The sequence below is a fragment of the Penaeus japonicus genome, unplaced genomic scaffold (assembly GCF_977035675.1).
Source record: "Penaeus japonicus unplaced genomic scaffold, GWHDUDI00000001_assembly GWHDUDI00000019, whole genome shotgun sequence".
NCBI classification, from domain to species: domain Eukaryota; kingdom Metazoa; phylum Arthropoda; class Malacostraca; order Decapoda; family Penaeidae; genus Penaeus; species Penaeus japonicus.
The window spans coordinates 32,666,503-32,674,002 of record NW_028234421.1 but is presented as its reverse complement, the minus strand read 5'-3'; positions in this window follow the sequence as shown (position 1 = coordinate 32,674,002).

The window sequence follows — 7,500 nt, the reverse complement described above, 5'->3', positions numbered from 1 at the left end:
AGAGAAAGAGAACGAGAGAGCGCGAGAGACAGATATAGCGAGAGAGCGCGAGAGAAAGAGAGAGAGAGAGGGGTACCTTTGAAGGCCAGCCCCGAGCCCTCACGAGTGCTGAAAGACACGGGAGTGGAACCCTCTGGCAGTTTAATGGGCTAGTGGATATAGGTGATACTTGAACAAGAGATCGAATTTCATGTAGCTTATTTTATAGACCACTTAAAAACAAGACCAAAATATCAGCTTCTACAACGTCCTTAAGATAGAGAGATCCTCCCTGGCCTTGTTTATCTCTTCGAAATTCGCTCCTCCAACAATTCTTTATTTATTATTTAGTCTCCAGAGGAAAACAGAAGTGTATTGACCATTCATCTGATTTTTCCATTCACTTGGTTTTGTATTTAGATCTTGAAAAAATCGTATCTTGATTTATCTTAAAGGAGATTTAGGGTATTTTGCGAAGAATCATTATCATTTACAGAATCTGCGTTCTCTTTTATCTTCATTCACGAAAGCGGTCGGTGTATAGGAAAAGGGGGTGAGACGGGAAGGGGAAAAGGGAAGAGGAGAGGGAGGAAGGCAAAGGGGAGAAGGGCGAGGGGAACACAGAATGGGGAGAAAGGAGAAGGGAAAGGGAGAAGGGAAGAGGAGAGGGAGGAAGGCAAAGGGGAGAAGGGAGAGGGGAGCACAGAATGGGGAAAAAGGAGAGGGGAGAAGGCAGAGGGGAAACGAAAGAGGGGATAGGGAGATGGGAAAGGTTAAAAGAGAAGGGGAAAAGGAGAGGGGAGAAGACAGAGAGGAGAAGAAAGAGGAGAACAGGGAGAGGAGAGAAAAGGAGAGGGATCAGAGAAAATGGGAAGAGGAGAGACAAAAGAATAGAGGGAGAGAGGAGGAGAGGAAAAAGACGAGGAAGCAGAAGGGACAGAAAAGCGGAAGAAGGGAAAAGGGGAAAGGAAGAAGAAGAGAAAAAAAAAAGCAGTGGGGGTGAAAAGAGGAGAGAAAGGGGAAAAAAAAAGGCAAGAGACCGACCCCCGAGGACCACTTCATTCACCTGCTGCAACCGCCGCCGAACTCGCCCCTAAGAGGACCGTTGACGGGTCTTGAAGACGCTGGACCTCCTTGGCGCTGAGAGAGGGCGAGAGAGAGGGCGGATAGAGGGCGAAGGTAGGAGAGGGCGAGTGAGAGCATATTGGAGGGCGAGAGACGGCGAGAGAGAGCACTACTTCGGAGGCGCGAGAGAGCGGCGAGAGGAAGGAAGAACTATTCGGAGGCGCGAGAGAGGGCGAGAGAGCACTACTTCGGAGGCGCGAGGCAACGTGTCGAGGCACAGCTCTACGCTTGGTGTTTAGTCTGAGTCGGTTCGGGAGGCTTGCGAGGGATTGGGAAGGCTTTATTAAAGGGAAGCGGGGTTTAAGAAAGGAGAATGGAAGGTTTTGGGAGAGAAGAGAGTCAAAGAAAGAAGGGACGAGAGAATAGCAAAATGAATGAAAGAAAAACAAGAAAAAAAAAAACAAAAAAAACAACAGAGAAACAGAAGAAATCACAGTACGAAATTAGAAGATATATTGATATCTAACATCCTCCAGGACAAATATCTAAGATTTCTCGATATCCACTTGGCAAATCGATTAAAAATAAGGTATCACCAAAAGATTCATACAGTAATAACAGATAAACATGTATATATTTATCCTTATTCTCACGAGAATTCAATTGTTCCTTTTCTAAATGTCTTCTGTTTTCCTAAGCAGCCTCCTGACAGCTCAGAGCGGTGCCTTGACCTCTGACCTTCGCCCAGATACAAATAAACGTCGCGTGGGTGGGCGTAAAACCAGGTCAGTCGAGGTCATTTGTAAATTCACCCTTTCCGTGACTCTTCCAGATTCTCTTATACTTCCTTTTCCTTCCCCTTTCCTTGCCTCCCTCCCCCTACTCCCCTTCTCCCCCTCTCTTATCTCTAGACCCCTCCCCCCCTTCTTCAAACTATCCTCTAACTCTCCCCAGTCCTTCACTCTCCTACACAAGAGGAATGGGAGGACGAGAAAGAGGAGGAGGTGGGTGAGGAGAAAACAAAAGAAGTAGTAGTAGTAGAAGAAGGGGAGGAGGAGCAGGAGTAGGAAATGGAGGAGGAGAAAGATGAAGTAAAGGAGGAAGAAGAGAGGGAAGGGAGGAAGAATCGCGGAGAAGAGGATGAGAAGGAGGAAGTGAAATAGAAGGCAGAGAAGGAAGAGGAGGAAGTGGAGCGGGAAAAGAGGGGATAAGAAGAGATGGAAGAGGAGGAAAAAGAGGAAGAGCAGAAGGAAAACGAGGAAGCAAAGTAAGAGGAAGAAAAGGAGAAGGAAGATGAAGAAGAGAAGAAAGAAGAGGAGGAGGCGCAGGAAGAAGACGAAAAAGAAGAGGATAATGAAGAGGAGGAAAAGGAGAAAAAAGTGAAGAATAGAAGAAAGAGGAGGAAAGAGAGGAAGAGGAAGAACAAGAAAAGAAAGAAGAGATAAAGACAAGGAAGAGGAGAAGAATAATGAAAACAGGAAAGAGAAATAAAAGAAAAAGGAGATAAAAAAGAGAGAGAGAGAGAGAGAGAGAGAGAAAGAGAAGAAAAAAGGAGAAAGAGGAGAAAGAAGAAGAGGAAGAAAGACATGTGTGTAAATAGCGATGACTCCGGGGCGGAAGTGGCGTGGGGCGCGCGTCCTCGGGCCTCGTTCGGCGGGCGGGCGGGACGGAGAGGTTCCGAAGAGGGGCGGGGGGAGGGGGAGGGGGGGGGAGATAGGGGAAGGGGATAGGAGGAAGGGGAAAGGAGATAAGATAGATAGGGATATATATAAATATAGATAGATAGATAGATAGATAGATAGATAGATAGATATAGTAGATAGATAGATAGGATAGATAAGAAGGAGATAAGATAAGATAGGGGAAGGGGATAGGAGGAGGGGGAAGGAGGATCATCTCAAGGGATCGAGGAAGGAGGATAGGGGTAGGGGTATAAGGGGGTGTGTAGAGGGTAGGAGATAGAGAAAGAGGGAAGGAGGATAAGATTAAGGGATAGAGGACGGAGGATAGGAGTGGGGGGTAAAGGGTAGGGGGTAGACAAATTAATACGGTGAGGAGGATAAGGGAAGGGGATAGAACTAGGAAGAGGGGAGGGGATAGGGGGATGGATAGGGCTAAGGGGTAAGTTAGGAGAGGGATAGGGAAAATGGGGGCAAGGGAAGTTTAGGGGAAGGGGTAGGAGAAGGCTGATAGGGGATAGGAAACAGAGGAAACAGGGTAGGGATAGGAGATAGGGGAAGGGAGACAGGGATAGGAGGCGTAAGGGAAGAGGCTAGGGATAGGGATAGGGAAGGAGACACGATGTAGGCAGGGCGGAGTAGGGTAGAGGGTGTGAGGGGACGGGAGGAACGGGGGAGGGGGGGGAAGGGTCGAGGCAGAGGGAGGGGGGGAGGGAGGAGATTGAATAACAGGCTGGGTGGGCTTAGTTGACCCCGAGGGAGGAAGATGGACATCAATCTTTATCTTTGTCCAGTATTTTGTTTTTCTTCTTTTTCTTAATTTCTTTGTCTGTTTTATCTACATGTTTTTCTCTGTCTCTTATTGCCAGTGATTTTTTTTTTCTCAGTGTCACTCTTGAGATTATTTTCAGTATAATTACCACGATTATATTTTTTCTCTCAATAACATTATCATAAAAAAAATCATGAATGTCTTCTTTCTTTTTTTCGTAAATCAGTTTTCCTTCGGCATTTCGTTCTCCCATTTCTTTCACTTCACCATTTCTCCTTTATATTCCTCTCATTCTCTTCTACTTCCCACTCACCTTCTTCCACCTTTCTTCCACCTCTCTTCCACCTCTCTTCCACTGCCCCCCCTCCCTTCTTCTCTCTTCCGCTCCCACTCTTCTTCCTTCTCCCCTCCATCCCCGCTCCTCTCATTACTTCTTCTCTTTCACTTATCCTTTCTTCTTCCTTCCCTCTTCCATCTCTGCCCTTCCCTCTCGCTCTTTCCTACCTCCTCTTTCCCCCCTTTCGTCCTCCCATCTCTGCAACTCTCCCGTCATCCCCTCCCCTCTTTCTCTCCCTCTCCGTTCAACCACCCACTTCATTCATCCATCCTTCCATTCCCCCTCCCCTCCTCCCATCCCATCTCCCCTCCACTCCCTCTCCCCCTCTCTACTCCCGTCCCATCTCCTCTCTTCTTCCTTCCCTCTTCACCTTCCCCTCCCTCCATCTCTTCCCGCTCCCCTCCTCTCGCATCTTCCCCTTCCTCCCTTCCACTTTCTCCCTCCCATCCTTATGCCCGTCCCCTTCCCATCTCTGCAACTCCTCCGTCACGTCATTTCCCCAAGCCTCACCTCCCCTCTCATTCTCTCTCCCTCCTTCCGTCAACCATCTCCCCTCCCAAAAAACCCCCTCTCCCCTTTGGTGGGGGAAGGAAAAAACAAAAAAAGGGGGGGGGGGGGGGGGGAAAAAAGAAAAAAAAAAAAAAAAAAAAAAAACCCTTCTCCCCCCCCTTCCCTTCCCCTCCCCCTCCCTCCCCTCCTCCCATCCCATCTCCCCTCCACTCCCTCTCCCCCTCTCTACTACCGTCCCATCTCCTCTCTCCTCCTCCTTAACTTCCCCCTCCCCTCCTCTCACCTTCCCCCTCCCCTCCACTTCCCCCTCCGCTCCCCTCCTCCCGTCCCATATCCCCTCCACTCCACCTCCACTTCTCCCTCCCATCCTATGCCCACTCCCCCTTCCCCTCTCCCTCCTCCGTCCCATTTCCCCAACCCTCACCTCCCCTTTCTAAGGTAATAGGAATTAGTTTGATGTGTTTTCTGTATCTAGAGGCTGCACACTGTTCTTTGACGTGTCCTGTATATAATTAGATATTGTTTTTTTTTATCCTCTCTCTTCTCTCCCCCTCTCCGTCCCCTCTCTCCCCCCCCTCTCTCCCCTCCCCCTCCTTCCGTCCCATCTCCCCTTCCTTCTCCCCCTCCCCTTCCTTCTTCCCCTCCCCTCCCCTTCCTTCTCCTCCCCCTCCCCTCCCCTTCCATCTCTTCCCCCTTCCCCCCACCCCTCCCACGCCCTCTAAAACCGGCCTTCTTCCTCGCCACTTCTCGCCACGATTTCTATTAAGTATAAACACTGTCAGAGAGGGAGTGGGATAAGGATATCGAATTGTCCATTAAGACTATAAACAACCGATCAAGTGGTGTCGAACTCCTCTTCCTTTGTTCGCTTTGCCCTCTTTTTTTTTTTTTTTTTTTTTTTTTTTTTAGACGTTATTCTTGATTTTGGTTTGTGTTCCGTGTGTTTTTTTTAGGGGGGGGGAGGAGGGGAGGGGGGAGATTTTGTTCTTGTTTCTTTTTGTTTGTTTGTTTGTTTACTTATTTGTTGGTTTGTATGTTTGTGTTTCGTTGTGTGTTTTCTTGCTTGCTTTCGTTAAGTTTCGTTATTTATCTCTCTTTTATCTATATATTTCTATTGACACATTTTCCTCATTTCGAATCTTATTTTCCTTCTTTTCTCATTTTTACTTGTTTTTTCTTATTTTTCTTGCACTCATTCCTTTCATTTTATAATTGTTTTATTATCTTATGTATTATGCTTTTACTTTATGATTTATGAATTTTATCATTACACTATTATTTTTGCTTTGTTATTTATCGTTTTTGTTTGTTACTGTGATATATTGTGCTATATCATTGCTTAATCATTATTTTATTCTATTCCATTTCTTTATTCTTACGATAATTTATTTACTTAATCATACTATCATTATTATTCCTAATTCCCTATCATGTTTTATTGTTACATATTCTCATTATCCTTGTTTTCATTATTCCTTTTATTATGTTATCATTGTTCTTATTTTGTTATTCCTTAAGTATTCTCATTATTATCTCGCATTTCTTCTTGCTTTTCTCTTTTTTGTATTTGTTATTTCTTCTTAGTTTCTCTTCTCTTCTTACTCTTCTTCCTTCTTCCCTTTCTCTCTCCCATCTCTTCCATTTTCTTCTTTTCATTTAATTTTCTTCTTTCTTTCTTTCTTCCCATCTTCTTTTTTTCTATTTTTGTTCTCTTTTTCACTCTTCTCTTTCTTCTTTCGCTCTCTTGTTCTTACTCCTCCTCTTCTTACGACTCTTCGTTTTCCTCTTCCTCCTCCTCCTTCATTCTACTCCTCATCCTCCTTCACCTCCTCCTCCTCCTCTTCCTCCTTCATTCTACTCATCCGTCGTCCTCCTCCTCCTCCTCCTACTCCTTCATTATACTCCTCCGTCCTCCTCCTCATCCACCTCCACCTCCTTCTCCCTCTCATCCTCCTACTCCTGCCTACTCCTCCCCCTCTTCCACTTCCTTTTCCTCCTCCTCCTCCTCTTCCTCCTCGTCCTCCTCCTCCTCCTCCTCCTCCTCCTCCTCTTCCACTTCCTCTTCCTTCTTATCCTCCCTCCTCCTCCTCCTCCTCCTCCTCCTCCTCCTCCTCCTTCTCCTCCTCCTCCCCTTCTCCTCTTCCTTCTCCTTCTTCTTTCAATTCTATGTTTTCCCTCCTTCTCCCCTTCCTCACAGCTGGCACTTACAGCTATTTTCGTTGCAACTTTGTTTAATTATTCAATATATTCGCCGTGTCCCAAGGGATTCGAAGTGGTATTTGATCTCTTCATAATAAAAATTGAGAAGGATAATATGAAGATTTATGATAATGGTGACAGGAGCATCATCATCATTATCATCGTTGTTATCATTATTGCCATTATCATTACGAATATTTTGGTATTATTATTATTATTATTATCATTATCGTTATTATTATTACTATATATGTTATTATTATCATTATTATGATTATCATCGCCATTATCATCATAATCATTATTTCATTATCATCGTTATAATCATTATTGTTATCATTACTATTATCCTCAATGATATTGTTATCATTACTACTGTTATCATTAATACTGTTATCATTAGTATTGCTGTTGTTGATGTTTTTATAATTGTTATTATTATCTTATTATTGATAATGAGGAAAATAACCAAGAGGATATTGATGATAATGATGGGAATCATAATGATGATGGAGGAAAGGATAAGACAACAGTGTGTAGCAATAATGATGATAATGATAATGATAACACACAGAAGCAACAATAATAATGTTTGTAATGATAAAGAAAATTATGAAACACACAGAAGCAACAGTAATAATGTCTGTGATTATGATAATGATAATAATGGTAATAAGGATAATAATGATGATGATGATGATTATGATAATGATGATAGTAATGATAAGGATAGTGATAATAATAATGATGATAACATTATTTTCAATGATGATACTGATAAGAATGATAATGATAACAACAGCGATAATGATGATAATGATAATGATGATGATAATGGTGATGATACTGATGATGATAATAATGATAATAATAACAATGATAACAATAATCATGATATTGATATTGATAATGATAACGATAACGGTAATAATGAAACTAATGATAATGGTAATAACACT